Source organism: Benincasa hispida, chromosome 4 (genome assembly GCF_027475165.1).
Source record: "Benincasa hispida cultivar pf3 chromosome 4, pf3_genome.v1.1, whole genome shotgun sequence".
NCBI classification, from domain to species: Eukaryota; Viridiplantae; Streptophyta; class Magnoliopsida; order Cucurbitales; family Cucurbitaceae; genus Benincasa; species Benincasa hispida.
The window spans coordinates 20,933,022-20,950,145 of record NC_143481.1 but is presented as its reverse complement, the minus strand read 5'-3'; the positions used below and the strand labels follow the sequence as shown (position 1 = coordinate 20,950,145).

The following is a 17,124-nucleotide window of genomic DNA, read 5'->3' as shown; positions in this document are numbered from 1 at the left end:
AAAAAAAACTATTTGTAATTTAAAATTTTAAGTAATTGTTTAGTAGGAGAAATTTAGACTGTTTTGAGGAAACCAAATGCTAGAACTTTTAATAGTATTTGAACAATGTTTGTGAAGAGTCCATGATTCTTTAAAGTTAGATCTTCTACCCTTTTTAAAATTATGGGGCTTGATGTTAATGTCAAGAGTTAATTCAATAGGTTTATGGTCAGAGTGTATCGATTCTAGGTGAGCAACTTTAGTAGAATTGAAAAGATTTTTGAACTCAAAATTTCCAATGAATCTGTCAAGTCTTTCCCATATAGGATTTTCTCCTCTTCTGTTGGACCATGTGAATAAGTTTTCAGAGTATCCAAGATCAATTAGGGAACAGTCATTCATAGCAGAACGAAAATCAAAGAGAGCTCTCCTTCTGTTTGGGGGACCACCTTATTTTTCTTTATCTATAAGAATTTCACTTAATTCACCTCTAATAAATTAGGGAGAGTCATCAAAGTTGTGGAGTCTATGAAGGAGGTCCCATGTTAGGATCTTTCCATGGGCTTCAGGATAACCATGACACCAGAAAAACGCTAGATTTTCCCTTGCCATGATATGGAGGAGTCAGTATGATGAGATGAATAAGAACGATTGGTGAATCAATCTAACTTTTCCATAAAAGACAAAGACCACCCTTTTTTCAAGAACTCCTTACTATTAAACATCATTGGAAGTTGCAATGTATTTTGGTTATGTTTGTTATTTCTTCATCACATCTTGTATCAGAAAGAAAAAAAAAAGTATGGGGATTTTTATGTTGGACAAGGTCTTTCAGGTTTTTTAAAGCACTCGGGTTGCCCAGGCCCCGTGCATTCCAACAAATGATTTTCATATCCCTAAACGGGACTACAGCGTAGCCTCTGCCATTTTTTTATTCAGATGGGGATGATTTAGTTTGAGAGAGTGTTGAAGATTTGAGCTTTTTTGCCGAAATATGATCAAATGAAGGAGATGATACAAAATTTGTCATAAATTGATTTGTCAACTTTCCTTTTGTATTTGTAAGAGAAGGTAACTCTATCGATGATTTAATCATGGATTTTGAGCGTCTTTTTCAATATTTTTGTTTTTTGAGAGGGACAAGTGGCTTATCAAATGATTTAGAGATGGTCAAAAGATTTGATGTTTCTTTGAATGAAGGTATTGGTCAAAAGATTTGATGTTTCTTTGAATGAAGGTATTTTGTATCTTTGTAAGGAACAGCGAATTTTGTATCTAAATTTTTAATAAAATCCTCGTCTCGGATTGTAGATTGATTAGCTTTGGAATTCTCATTTTTCTTTTCCTTAGTACCATCTTTAGGAGAATTTTGAGGGTTTTTTTTTTCCAGAGGTCTTGGAGAGTTGTGGTAGTTCATCCAAGCACCATAGTTAAAATCTTTGGAGCTCTTGAGAAGAAGATAGTTTAAGAGCAAAAAAATTGTCACAGTGCACCCCCCCCCACCACCACCACAAATAATCCTAGAAGAGAATGTGACGGCAGTAGTTACCAACCTTTAGTGGCACTTACTGCATAACTAACATCCTTAACTTGCTTAGAAAATCCTGGAAATACAAACTCAACATTCAATAAGCTAAAGAACTTAAAACAACTTCAACAACACCCGGGGTTCAATAAACAAAATAATTACAACATATATATAGAAACAGAGTTCAGTAGGTCCCAAAACTTAACACCAGACAGTTACATGTAAACACCTAAAACTTCTCTTTAGCTTGAGCTTTAACTAGAGCCTTCGAGTAGTAGTGCAGCAACGCAGTTAACTTCTGAGGAGATGACCACTACTTGGGGAGACGGAAAACATTTAAAAGAGTAAGCTACTAGCCCAGTGAGTGACCAATTAACATAAACATCATGCTTTAAACTAAAAACTGCCAAGCAAACTCATACTTAAAACTTTAAAATATGAAACTGCTAGAAAACATCAAACATCTATACCCTTAGTTGAGAGAGAATCCTTTTACTCAATCCCTCAACGTCCATCCTTAGTTAGTGTTGAGTAACCTTAACACTACCAACGTCAACTCTACCTACGCGCATGTGGTAATAACTAAGTACCGTCATACCTTTGGTACTATGACCTGGATACCTTCTCAATCTCACTGTCCTTTAGTATCAGGTTCATCATAAAACTTACTCATTAAAACATGTATACTTAAAAGCATAGTAACATAAAACATATGCTTAAACATCTTCATTACATAGCCATGAACTTCTAATGCATGCTTATAACATAAAGTATATAAATACTTGAACATGCTTTCATAAACTTCCTTTTAAACTAGCATGCGTTAATAGCCCTCTGAACTTAGTTTGCTTGGAAATTATCATTTTAACCTACTTTACATTAAAGCTAGCATGAAAACTATTCTTTTTGGTTAAACCATGAGTTTACTAAATATTTAGGAAAACACTTAGTTTGTCACTCACAGCCTTGGGCGTTCCTCCAAGGGCTGATAAACCTTTCCAATTTGTGTTAACCCTATGGACATGAATAACATGTTTAGCCAATACCAATGGTCTCCTTGTGAGACTATCTTCCATAAAGAAGCTTAACTTTTAACTTTAAACATCTCTTTCTAGTTCAACAAATACCTTCCTATGCGTCCAACACTTAGGAAAATCCTTAAGTACTAAGGTTGAATCATGCGACCATCATGCCTTAACCTATGCACCAACGCACGTCTTAGGCGCTCATCCAACCGCATGCTAATGGCCACTTGGCGCAACCTTACGCTTACAGCTTCAAGCTCACGCCACACACCTTCGCGCCTTTCAGCACATCCTCCTGCACAGCTCAACTCATGTCTCGTGCTCAACCAGCTCCTCATGTGCGCTTGCAACCTGCTTGGGTTAAGCTGCTTGCTTGCACAATAGTTGCAGTTGCCTGCTTATTCAAATTGAAATTCCATATTCATCTTTGAGTCGAATAACTTATTTTCCAGATCTTATCTTGGAAAATTTCCTTCTACAAACTTATTTAAAAATGTATTAGCTTGCTCACCTTAAAATTTGAGCTATAAATTCCTTGTGGTTTGATGGAAAACCTTCAATCTCTACTTTTGGTCCAAATTCATCCAAGAGCCTGAACTTCTTAAAGATTTCTTTAGATTTCAACTTGAATCCTTAGGAGATTCATTCCAGCAGTCCTGGAGTTTCAACTACACTCAATACACGTTCAAATGGCTCTAAAATCACCTTAATAGCACAAATATTTTATTCAAATCGACCCCTTAAATTGAGGTTTTCCTTTATATAGCAAAGACTGCATGCTTCAACTTAAGGCCAATCGTGTCGGCTAGACCACTAAGTGGGATTAATTCCCTTAATCTCGACAGTTAGCCCACTAGAGTGGGTGACTAAGCTGAGAACCCCATCTCATCACTAACGCATGGTTCCTTTTCTTTCGTACTTACCAACGCAAGGCACACCCGATCGCACACATCTATGATAACTTGTAGAAATTCAAGTTATCGTATCTCTTTCATTTAAAATAATAAGGCAAAGACATGAAATTTAGATAATTTTTACCAATAAATTTATACAAAACGCGAAGCATGCGATCACACTTCTAATATATAACATATTTAAATTTCAAACTAATTTCGCTACTTCTGTACAGAATATCCTTCAGCAGTTAGATGGATCGTACAATCACATATCCACTGATGCGTTCAAAGCAAGAGTTTCCAGAGTAGAAAAGTAAAGACGATCGCATAAGCTACAATGTTGAGACAAGACATGACATGGGCGGTGGGTGTCACATCACAAGTTGCATTGGTGGCCGATAGGAAAACTTTGTTGAAGATTCAATGAACCCTTGACACGTTGCAGGGCGCAACAGGATATGGAATTTAATCATGCAATCATGAGTTTGAGAAAATAAGTGCTCGCGAACGCCTATAAATACCCATGCTAATGCCATGCATAAGGGGACGATAATATACATCGTGACATATATCGTGGGATACATTGTGGGAGACGGGAAGAATACCTTGAGAAGGGATTCTGCTAGAAAACCCAACCAATTTTCCATAGAAACTCCTTAATGAGAGCTTGGGATTTTAAGGAGGGAAGAATATAATACTGTTTAATCATCTAAGTAAAACAACTGTAAAACGAGCCGAAGGAGCAAGACATTGTGAACCACGACTTGACTCTATGATCCTTTCTCTTTGTTTTGTGTATTTGTATTGTATTTCTTGTATTGAAAAATTCAGATTTGCAGTATGAATACATGTTTGTTATATATCTTGTCTATCTTTTTCACCAACATCATATGTAGCTAAATTGCTTCATGGTTCGAGAAGATTGTAGCTAACACAACTAAATAACTGGAGGAATCATGTGATCAACTTGTTTTATGCATGTTCTAATTGGTTCCTTGAATCAATTGAGAAATTGTTCTAAGTTAATCTAGATTTGAAAGAATTTAGATTAAGACCTCATAAAACAAGAGAAAATGTTCCTTAGAAACAAGTACATTCTTTGCATACTACACCCATCGCATGCATCTTAGAGATAAGATAATGTGGCAAAGAACACTGAGAAGTGTTAGTCGTAACATTGAGTATATAGCTTGATCGCATATTTCATCTAGTTGTTTAGAAAGAGTTAGTAAAAATCCTTCTCAACCCTCCTATCGCATAACTGTTATCCAACTTACACTGCTTCATTTTAAACACAATGCTCATCGCATATTTAGGTTTAAGTTAGCTTATTTGATCATCTCTTTGAACATTTTAACTCACACTAAGATCATATTTTTAGTCTCATTGCACGCTTACAAGCAATCCCTACATTTGACCTTGGACTCACTAGGAACTTTGGTCAAATTTACACTTGGGTTTGATTAAAGAAAACTGAGCATTGAATCTCATAAGCATTATTACTTCATCACATATATAGAACGTATTAAAGTTTTTGGCACTGTTGCCGGGGATTGTGGTAATTAAGTGTTCTAAAGCTATTTTTATTGATCTTTGCAAACCTCGACTTTCTGGAGTATTGTACCTTGATTGCGAGAAAGGCATAAACATTGTATGAGCGAAGGAAATACTCTCGAGCTTGTATATGTTGGGTTTTGTGTCCTAAAAACTCACAGTTTGTAAAATGATAAACATTTTCTACAATCAATAAATTTATTATTGATTTTATAAATTGTATAAATGAAAGTCTAAATCCAATAAACTAAGTCCCATGACCATTACATGAGTACTTGAACTTTATGTGGAGACATAAGAGTGGATCAGGTTCGAGTAAATAGTCAAAATGATCTACAATACATGAATAAGGTTGTGTATCTTATTCTAGTAACACTATTGGATGCGGCCTACTCTGTAGTTGTTACAAAGAGTTGTATAGTGCTACATACGATGTGATCCTAATTTGTACATGTTATGACATGAGGAGTGGGGGCATCTTATGCAATGAGTTTGCATAAGATCAGACCAAGAAATAAGTCACTCTTACTTTATAACATTGTTTACTGTATAAGACTGACTATTTCACTTAGATGACCTAGGTAACTCGATTTTAATCCTAAGCTAACTATGAACTCCTGTTTATTTTGGATTATCCTTAGATTTGCATAGGTGAAGGTTGGCTCAACAGCGCCGACTCAATAAGCCTCCCATTTCAGAGGTAAAACCTAATAGATTTTTGGAGACATAGGGTGCAAGACGGAGTTCATGCCTACCTGATTTAGGGATAGAAGAAAGGTTGTTCTCTCAAGTACTAAATCCAGGTCTTGAACAAAGGGCCCCACCCTCTCACTAGGTTAAGAGAGTTTGGTTTAGTGATTGGATCACAAACCAGTTGTTCATTAGATGATCAGTAGGAACTTGAGGAAAAAGAGTAATCTCGGGGGTGAAACAGATATTTGACCCAGTTGTTATTATGAACAACCTGTGAAGGGTCGACCTACTAATTATGGTTAAAACATGTGGACATAATATATCTACAGTGAGGGGAGTGCAACTATGGGCTTTAGGGAGTGACCCGTTAGTTAACGAATGGGGGTTAACTTGGTCTAATGAGTTTAACCAATTAATCTCGGATCATTGGAGCCCATGATCTGTAGGTCCACGAGGTCCCCCTACTAGCTCATAAATGGATTAGCTCTAGAGCAGCGCGATAAGTTAATTTCAAACGTTCAAATTAGATTTAAGGAAATTAGTAATTATATGAGATATAATTACGTGAATTAAACGGAATAAAAGAATTTATATTTAAATATGATTTAAATATATAAAGATGGATATGTGTAAAAATTAATTTATTTGTGAAATTGATTTTATAAATTTTTCAGTTTTAAAATCAAAATGGATTTTAAAACCAAGTTTTGATTTTGAGATAAATTAGAAAATTGAAAAACCATGCACAAATGGAATATTGAGATATTCCATTATCCAACTTCTTCATGCTCACACAAAACTCATTTCCTCTTATTCATTAACTCCAAGCATGAGCTACAAGTCATGTAACATTCTTCTTTGCATGTTCACCTGCAATAAATAAAGAAGAATAGAGTAATTTTGAGGCATGCAATCGAGAGAATTTTAGCTGAAAATTTGTGGTGAAGAAAGTGTTCTTCAATAAGATTGTTGCTGTGAGCATTTCTCCATATTCCCTTGATTCAAGCTTGTTTTGAGTCCCACAACTCAATCTAGAGCACCAAGAGATTAATGGGGAAGATCTTGAGGTGGTCTGCAGTGAGATTTGGAGAAGATTGCAGCTGAGATCAAGCTTTGAAGAAGTTTTACAAAGGTATGTCATGAAACTCACTTGTTTATGCAAAAACATGCTTTATCATTCACCAAAATTAATGAATTAGAATGCTTGATGATCCTTGTTGCTTCTGCTGTTGCTGATACATTATTACAGTATACGACCCAAAAATAGAGAGAACTTTTCGAATAAGACAGAGAGCGAATTGAAGAAGAAGACAAAACAGAGCTCGTAGGATGGCCGAACAGCAGAACCACCTGGAGGAACTACGAGAGGAAAATAATCACAATGAAGCAATTGCCAACCCAATTTTGTTGGCAAATAATCTCAATAGACCCATCAGGACTATGTGTCACCCAACTTGTATGATTTCTCTCCAGGAATCATGCGACCAACCTTGTATGGAACAAGATTTGAAATGAAACCCATAATGCTTCAAATGATTTAAGCGGCCAATCAATTTGGGGGAAGACGTGGTGAAGATCCTCACGCTCACCTGAGGAGCTTTATCGAAATATGCAACACCTTTGTATTTTCAAACATCACACCAGAGGAAGTATGACCCACACTATTTCCATTTTCACTATGCGACGAAGCTAGAAAATGGGCGTACTCGCTTGAACCAGAGGAAATAACTTCATGGGAACAAGTGGTAGAGAAGTTTATGAAAAAATATTTCCCACCAATGGAAAATTCAAAAAGGAGAAGGTTAATCACAAACTTTCAACAAGGAGAATCAGAAACGCTCAGCGATGCATAGGTGAGATTCAAAAGATTGGTTAGGGATTGTCCGCATAATGGACTCCCTTATTGTCTCCAGATGGAAAGATTTTACTATGGCTTGAACTCAAGGATCGTATACCACTGTGAATGTTACAGCAGCAAGTGGACTTCTAGACAAAACTTACATCGAGGCCAAGAATATATTGGATTGGATCTCAAAGAATCATGAAGACTGGCAGGAAATCGAATATGGGTCAAGAACCAACAAAACCCATAACAATGACGTTATCACATCTCTGTAGACACAAGTTAATGCGATGACAAACTTGAAGCAGGCAATGAGCACGACAAAGACCGACACAAAAAGCAGGCAAGTGAATTCGATTGCCCAAATGAACAACAAAAGTTGTGTCCTTTGCGAAGAACCTCATTCCTTTGAGGAATGCCCGCGCAATCCTCAATCTGTCTACTTCATTAAAAACAATCCTTTCTCCAACACGTATAATCCTTGTTGAAGAAACCATCCGAATTTTTGTTGGGGTGGTATTCGGCAACAAGCACAAGTCAATACTCACAATGCCCATAGAGATGGACCATCGGGGTTTCAACAAAAACCAAACGGATTTCAGCAGACAACCAATTCATCTCAGTCATTCTCATCCTCTTCTTTAGAAAATTTACTGATGGAATACATTCAAAAGAATGAAACGGTTCTTCAAAATCAAGCAACATCTATTCATAATCTTGAAGTATAAATGGGCCAGATTGCAGAAGAGTTGAAGAACAGACAACAAGGAGTACTTCCCAGCACCACTAAAATTCCTCACCATATGACAAAAGTAAGGAACAATATCAAGTGGTGACATTACAGAGTGGATGCATGACAAAAAGGCTGTAAAAAGGAAATCATATGAAGAATCTAAAATCCAACAAGACAAAGATCATGCGTCTAAGGAAAGTGTTCATAAGAAAGAACAAGGACCAGAAAAAATAACCACAACAACTCCTACATCATCAACAACACAAGAAGTGCAACCACCTCAATTTCCACAAAGGTTGAAAAAGAAGAAAAGTGATGAAAATCAATACTAACACTTATTGGGAATGTTAAAACAGCTGCATATCAACATCCCTTTCATTGAGGCAATAGGGAAAATGCCCACTTATGCTAAGTTCTTGAAGGATATTATATCCAAGAAAAGAAGCATAGGGAAGTACGAGATGGTGGCTCTAACGCAGGTCAGCAACGCGATCATTCCTAAAAAAATGAGAGATCTTGGAAGTTTTATGATACCCTACTTAATTGGAGGAGTTTATATTGAGCATGCACTATGCGATCTAGGGTCAAGCATAAACCTAATGCCCCTGTCAATTTTCAAACAATTGGAGATTGGAGAATCACACCCACATCAGTGACCCTCAAATTAGCAGATCGATCGCTTGTTCATCCAGAAGGAAATTTAGTAGATGTGTTGGTCAAGGTTGATAAATTCATCATTCCTGCGGACTTCATCATACTCGATTATGAGGTTGATAAAGATGTATTTATTATCTTGGGACGACCATTCTTCTCCACTAGGAGAACTCAGATCGATGTGCACAAGGGAGAGATTGCAATGAATGTCAATGGTCAAAAGTTGAAGTTCAGCATCATTAAGGCAATGAACAACTTGGATGAAGCACACTTATGTGATGTAGATGAGGAATGGCCTTGCGGCTTTGATTGGGAAACAAATGAAGAATCAGAGGAGGAGGCCCACACCGCAGTCGAATCATGTAATGTGATAACCATAGTATAGAAAACTTGTGAACGCTGAATATGGAGGAAGAAGAAAGATTGAATAAAACTTCTCTGGAACAACCTCCAGTCTTAGAGCTGAAGGTGTTACCAACCCATCTAAAGTATGCTTTCTTGGGAAAAAATGAAAACTTGCCAGTCATCATATCATCCACGCTTACCAAGGAAAGAGAAGCAACCCTTCTTGAGGTGTTAAAAAAGTACAGCAAAGCCATAGGATGGACCCTTGCTGATATTAAGAGAATAAGCCCATCCTATTGCATGCACAAAATTAGATTGGAAGAGAGATAGAAGGGCTCTGTTGAAGCTCAACGCAGGTTGAACCTTGCGATGAAGGAAGTGGTCAAAAAGGAAATCATCAAATGGCTGGATGCTGGAATTTCTACCCCATCTCAAATAACACATGGGTCAGCTCAATGCAGTGTGTGCCAAAGAAAGGGGGAAAGATAGTCGTTCCCAATGAAAACAACGAACTAATACCAACGCGTACAGTTACCGATTGGAGAATCTGCATGGATTATCAGAAACTCAACGTCGCGACAAAAAAAATCACTTCCCTTTGCCTTTCATTGATCAAATGCTGGATAAACTGATGGAGAATGACTATTTTTACTTTCTAGACGTCTACTCGGGGTACAACCAAATTATGATCGCACCAGAAGATCAAGAAAAGACAACGTTTAATGTCCATATGGGACGTTTGCTTTTCGTTGCATGCCATTTGGATTGTGCAATGCACCTAATATTGGGGTTGATGTCTTAAATCTCATAGGGTTCTATAGTTTGTAAACAATGTATGAACAAACTATTTATGTGATTAATAAAATATATGATATTTTATTCACTTTGTCTATAAAATATGTGATATTTTAGTTGCATTGACCACAAGTCAATAAACTAACGTCCAAGATTATCTTTGTACCTTAAACATATATATAGAGACATGCAGATGGATCATGTTTAAGTGATAATCTAAATAGTCTGTAGTATACAGATAAGGCTACCTATCTTGGTGACACCACGAGTATAGCTCGCTTTGTAGGTGTTACAATTGTTGTAAAGTGCTACAAATGATCTGATCCTGATCATTCATGTATTAGACATGCGAGCGGAGATATTTTATACAAATGAGTTTGTATAAGACCGAACCATGAAATGTTAAGTCTTATTATATAACACTTTTCATAATAGAGACTTGCATTTCACCAAGATGACCATAGGTAACATGACCTGAATCCTAAGTGAGTTATGAACTCCTGCCTATGAGGACGGTCCTTTGATTTGTATGGGTGAGAGTGACCAGATTATCGAACAAGCCTACCATTTTGAGGATTCATCTGATTGGGGAGCTGGGAACACAACTACACAAGATGAAATTCACTCCTTCGCCGAAGCAGGGGTAAATAGATAAATTGCTCCCTTAAGAACTGATTCTGGGTCTTGAACAATGTGGCGCCACACCCTCTTCTAGCCTGAAAGGATTTTAGTCATAGTAGGACTATGATCTATTGTTCATTAGAGGAATAAGTGGTACTTAAGGAGTTAGATGTAACTATAAGGGCAAAACGGTAATTTGGCCTAGTTGTACTTACGAGCAATTTGTGAAGGGTCATCGTACTGTTGATTGGTTATATCCAATGGACACAGAAATATATTTGTAGGTCAAAGAGTGCAGCTGTTGGTCTTTAGTGGTGTGCCTGACAGTTAACGGATGGTGAATAACATAATTAAAGAGTTTAATTAATTATTCATGTATCACTGGAGCTTCAAGCTACAAGTCCATAAGGTCTCTTTGGTAGCTCAGAAGAATTTAGTTGAGAATCAATTTTTGGATTAATTAGAATTGTTCAAATTAATAGAGGGATTCAATTATATATGATATAATTAAATTATTTCAATTATATTTGATATAATTGTAATAATGTATTTGATACATTATAGTTTAAATGGGATGAAATGAATATTTGAATGAGATTCAAATATTCTTTCTATGAATGTGATTCATAGTTGTTAAATTTAATATAAATGAGATTTATATTAAATGCCATAAAATAGAGAAAAGAAACTATAGTTTATATTGTATATGATACAATATTAAAACTATAGATTATATGTTATTTGATATAACATATAATTTAATATAAATATAATATGATAAGTTAGTTATCATATTTATTTATGTTTTTTTTAAATAATATTCCCATCTTTTCTCTCTGTAACGACTTGAGTTCAGGAGGGGTACATGAATGAACCCATTTCATATCCGAATGAGAGAGATCCTGAGGACATGAAAGTATGGTTAAGAAAGACTTAAAAAAAATTGAAAGTTACTACCTATTGGGATTAGTGTCCTAATTCTCCCAGAGTCTCGTAATTTGTAAAATCTGTACACATTGTTAATAATAAAATGAGAGTTATTTTATTTGCATTTACTCATATCCAATAAACAAAGATCCGTGGTTATTGTATGTAAACTTAAGCATGTATATGAGATATACAAGTGGATCATGCCTTAAGTAATAACCTAAAAGTTCTGTAGTATAAGAAGAAAGGAGGGATACTTTATCCTGATGACACTACGGATACGCCCTGCTTTGTAGAGGTTTATAAGTGTTGTGAACTACTATAGATGGTCTGATCCTGACCATTCATGTGGAGACATTCGAGCGGGGTGTCCTATACAAAGAATTTGTATAAGACCGAACCACAAGATGATTAGTCTCTTTATATAACATCGTTGATAATTGAGACTTACATCTCACTAAAACGACCATAGGTGACATAACCTTAATCATGAGTGTTTTGGGAACTCCTGCCTATGAGTGTAAACCCGAGACTTTCCTTGGATTATTTGCTCTTGTCACATATTTTAGGATGTTGGATTTAAGTTATTGTTGTTCCATTGTTGAAGAAAAATGGCAGAGCTTTTGGTTGAGGTTGTCTTTGATAATTTTGAAATTTATTAATAAAGAAAAGAAAAGAAAAGAAAGGAAATAAAGAAAAAAAAAGAAAATGAAAGGAAATGGGAACCCATTCGGTGCTTAATGGTATTAAATGAGAACCCACCACCGCCTAACTCATATCAGCCCATTTCTCCATCATTTCCCATTAGATTTTCAGAGAATTTCGAGAGAGAGAGTGAAGGAAGAGGAAGAAGAAGCTTGCTGCAAGTTGGAGGTTGAAGAAGGGAGGAAAAAGTTCATGCAAGTGCAACCATGGAAGAATCTAGGTTCAACCTGCCTATCTCTGGTTTTTAAGTCGGTTTGAGCTACACAAGAAGAAATAAGAGGTGAGGCCTGACTTCCTTGAAATTTAATCCATTTTATAACAAATTTCATGAAGGAAGCTTGAGCTAAATCTGATGTTAAGGTAATGGTTTTTGAAAAGGAAAACAGAGCACAGAATTTTCGTGCAAATCAGAAGGATCTCTGGTTTTCTCTGGTTTTTCGAATATTCTGGAGTGTACAAATTGAATTAGAGGCTCAATTGGGTATGGTTGGAAATCTTATTCAATTTTCTATAACTTACATGAAGAATTTATGAGCCAAAAATGACTAGAAGTAGGTTTAATTTCAGGAGAAAGGTAGAGGGTAGCAGAGAAGTACGAATCTGTATTTGCTGTGTTTGGGGGATTTCTGGAAAACTTCGTTGGGAATCTCGTTTTTATTCCTTCAGGTAAGTTGTAGAGGGTTCCAAAATGAAGATTTTATATATATTACATTAATTTTGGTCAATTATTGAGGAAGTTATGAGTATTGGAAGTTAGGGTATTGAATCTGGAAAATCTGGAAAAAAAGTGTGAAGTATGATTTTACTTCTAGAATTTAGAATTCATGAGCATGGAAAGACAAGACAATTTATAGTTCTGATGCTCGGTTTTAGTTTGTTTGATAGGCCAAGAGGAAATAGGCCGAGTCTATAGACCAGGGAACTAGCCAAGACTGTGAGTGACAAAACGAATTGCGAAAATGATTTCTAAACTGTAATTTATGCTTAAATGCTTTACATGCTTGAATATGAACTTATGAATGATACATTATTTCTATGAATGGTTTCAAGCATAAGTTTTGAGCTTAGATTTTCTAATGAGGTTTATATACGAGCACGTGATTATTGAATTTCTGAAAAGTAGTTGAAACGATATCATTTAAAGTAAAGTATGTATTAGCGAGTACTGTTAAAAGATTTTCAGTTTTTCACGAGCAAGCTGAGTAAGCTTGAGTTTTACGAAAGATAAAGATAAGCAGACATGTTTTAATATTTTCATGTAGTTTTCTGAAACTTTTATTGACTACATGACTGAGATATTGAGCCCGAGGCTATATGGTACCGTGTGCACACAGGTTATATTCCGTTGTTGACGTTGAGTGTACTCCGTGACAACGATGCTGTCGTGAGTGCTGGGTGGGCCCTACTATGACAAAGATGATGGAACTGCTGGGCGGGCCCCCTTACATCGTAGAGCTAGTAAACATTGGTTGTATTGGGCGTGCCCTACACAACGTTGATTTGTCATGTTAGTTAAAATGTTTTATATACTTGATATGCCTTGCTAGATTTTAATGACGTACTTGCGGAATATTTGAGAAAGCTTTTAGCATTACACGTTTATGTTTAACGCTTTGATTGAACAGATTCATACATTTAAAGGTTTATCACGTGTTCTGATTTGCGGATTTACAGTTTTAAATTTAGTCACTAACTGAGCTTCGTAGCTCACTCTTTGAAAATGTTTTCCCACTTTTTAGGTAGAGATCAAGCTCCCGGTGCCTGATAACTGCCAAAGTCTGTTTTCTGCTAAAAGCTTCCAGATCAAGCTCCATACGTGGGTGGAGTTGTACATTGTGTCTGTTTGTATTGTAAATGTCTTTGTAAGCACTAGATGTCGTGGTTGTGTAAACCACAGTTGGATATGTTTTTGGTTGTGATATCTCTATCAGGTTATTTTCCAAACTGAGTTATGTCAGGACTGCACTTCATGTGTGTCTAAAGGTTTTCAGGGGTTCCGCTGTGTTGTGTTACATGTAAAGTATTTTATATCTAAGATTAGTAGGTTTATCAGGTTCAACGATTCAGCAGGGTCAACAAGTATCGTTAGAGGAGGACGATGTCTGTTGGCTTCATGCCATTTCCTTGACTAAGCTAGCAGGTAGTTTGGGAGGGGGTGTGACAACTTGGTATCAGAGTGGTTAGCTCTATGGGAAATGAGACAGAGCAGTTAGTGCTTAGAAGAATCTAGGAAGTAAATAGTTAGACGTTGAGTCAGTTCAGATAGAACTAGCATAGTATGGTCCAAGTATGGATAAGAATGAGTCCAGTCAGGACTAGAATGTGGGTAGAAGTTAGTATCATGCATCTGAGTTAAGTATCTATAGCATGTCAGATGTGTTGATATGTTATAGAAGTCATGCCACCATGTACTAGCAAAAGACGTAGGCAGAATCAGGATAGGACGCAGGATCCTACCCAAGGTCAATCTGAAAGGGGAACCAATACCTCGAGAGTGCAGACTGGAGCAGGAAACGAGCAGTTTTTTAGATCTGCACAGGAGGTGGGTAAGCTAGAGAGAGTAGGGCCTAGTGATCCAAAAAAGATGTATTGAATAGAACGACTGAAGAAATTAGGAGCCACAGTGTTTGAGGGTTCCACAGATCCAGCTGACATTGAGGTTTGGTTAAATATGCTTGAGAAATGCTTCGATGTGATGAGCTGTCCTGAGGAGCGAAAAGTCAGATTGGCCACATTCCTGTTGCAGAAGAAGGCAGAGGGATGGTGGAAATCCATATTAGCTAGGCGCAGTGATGCACGTATGTTAGACTGGCAGACTTTCAGAGGCATATTCGAAGACAAGTATTATCCTAACATATATTGTGAGGCAAAGAGAGATGAGTTCCTGGGGCTGAAATAAGGGTCACTTTCAGTGGCCGAGTACGAGAGAAAGTATACCGAGCTTTCACGGTATGCTGATGTGATTGTGGCATCTGAGAGTGACAGGTGTCAAAGGTTTGAACGAGGGTTGCGTTTTGAGATATGGACCTCGGTTACAACCATTGCTAAATGGACGGATTTTTCCCAGTTAGTAGAGACTGCCCTATGTGTGGAGCAAAGTATAACAGAGGAGAAGTCAACAGTGGAGCCTAGTCATGGGGCTTCAACAGTTAGTGGTTTTCGAGGTCGTGAGCAACGGAGGTTCACACCTGGAGTGAATGCTTCAGGCCGTTAAGACTTTAAGCGTCGGTCTGGTGGCTAGTCATCGAGGCAGATGAGTTCAGGTAGTACCTATCAGAGGCAGAGCCAGAGAGCACCTAGTCAGTCTGCTAGTTCAGAAACAAGACCGCAGATGGGTCAGGAGCCCGTTGCTAGTGAAACCAGGAGAACCCCATGTGCAAGTTGTGGCAGGAATCATCGAGGTCAGTGTCTTGTTGGTGTCGGTGTGTGTTACCAATGTGAACAGCCAGGGCATTTCAAGAGAGACTGTCCACAGCTGAGAGCAGCAGTTCAGAGGGACCAAGGTGTTGAATCCCACACAGTTGAGCAGCCGAGAGTCTCAGCGGCTGCAGGAGAGGGCACCAGCGGTGCAAAGCAGAATGAAGTTGTAGGGAGACCTAGGCAGTAGAGAAAAGTCTACACTATGACTCAACAGGAAGCAGGGGATGCATCAGACGTGATTACTGGTACGATTTTTATTTGTAATGTACCTGCACGTGTTTTATTAGATCCAGGTGCTACGCATTCCTTTGTTTCTATTATGTTTCTAACTAAGCTGACTAGGATGCTAGAGCCTTTATCTGAGGGTTTAGTTATATACACTCTAGTTGGTGACGTTTTACTAGTTAATGAAGTGCTGCGTGATTGTGAGGTTTTAGTAGAAGGTCTCAGTATGCCAGTGGATCTTCTTCCACTAGAGTTGTAGGCATTGGATGTAATTTTGGGAATGGATTTCTTATTTACTCACTATGCTTCTATGGATTGCCATAAGAAGGAAGTGACTTTTAGGAAACCAGGTTTGGATGAAGTGGTTTTCAGGGGTGAGAGGAAGATTATTCCTACGAGTTTGATTTCAGCTCTGAAAGTTGAGAAGTTGTTAAGAAAGGGTTGCACAACGTTTCTTGCACACATAGTAGAGGTGTAGGAAGAAAAGCTGAAACCAGAAGATGTTCCTGTAGTGAACGAATTTCTTGATGTTTTTCCAGCTGATCTATCAGGTTTGCCACCTGATAGAGAGGTGGAGTTCACTATTGAATTATTACCAGGAACAACACCTATTTCACAGGCGCCATACTAGAATGGCTCCGAGTGAGCTTAAGGAGCTAAAGGTGCAGTTACAAGAACTAGTTGACAAGGGATACATTAGGCGCCTTGAGGAGCTCCAGTGTTATTCGTAAGAAGAAAGATGGTACCCTCAGATTATGCATTGATTACAGGCAGTTAAACAAGGTCATGATACGTAACAAGTATCCTCTACCATGCATTGATGACTTGTTTGACCAGTTAAGGGGAGCAGTAGTGTTCTCTAAGATTGATTCGAGTTCAAGATACCACAAGTTAAAGGTTAGGGAATCAGATATTCCTAAGACAACATTCAGGACGAGGTATGGGCACTATGAGTTTTTAGTGATGCCATTCAGTTTAACGAATGCGCCAACAGTTTTCATAGACCTCATGAACAAGATCTTCCATCAGTACTTAGATCAGTTTGTGATAGTGTTCATCGATAACATACTAGTTTACTTAACTGATAGGAAAGCCCATGAGGAACATCTAAGGATTGTTCTACAAACACTATGTAATAAACAGTTGTATGCTAAGTTCAGCAAATGTGAGTTCTGGTTGAA

General features: G+C 37.4%; 1 pseudogene; it reads left to right on the top strand.

Annotated features, from left to right (window-relative positions):
* The first annotated feature begins 14,696 nt into the window (after positions 1 to 14,696).
* LOC150036568 (uncharacterized) lies at positions 14,697 to 16,674 on the top strand (annotated as a pseudogene).
* The last annotated feature ends 450 nt before the right edge of the window (positions 16,675 to 17,124 follow it).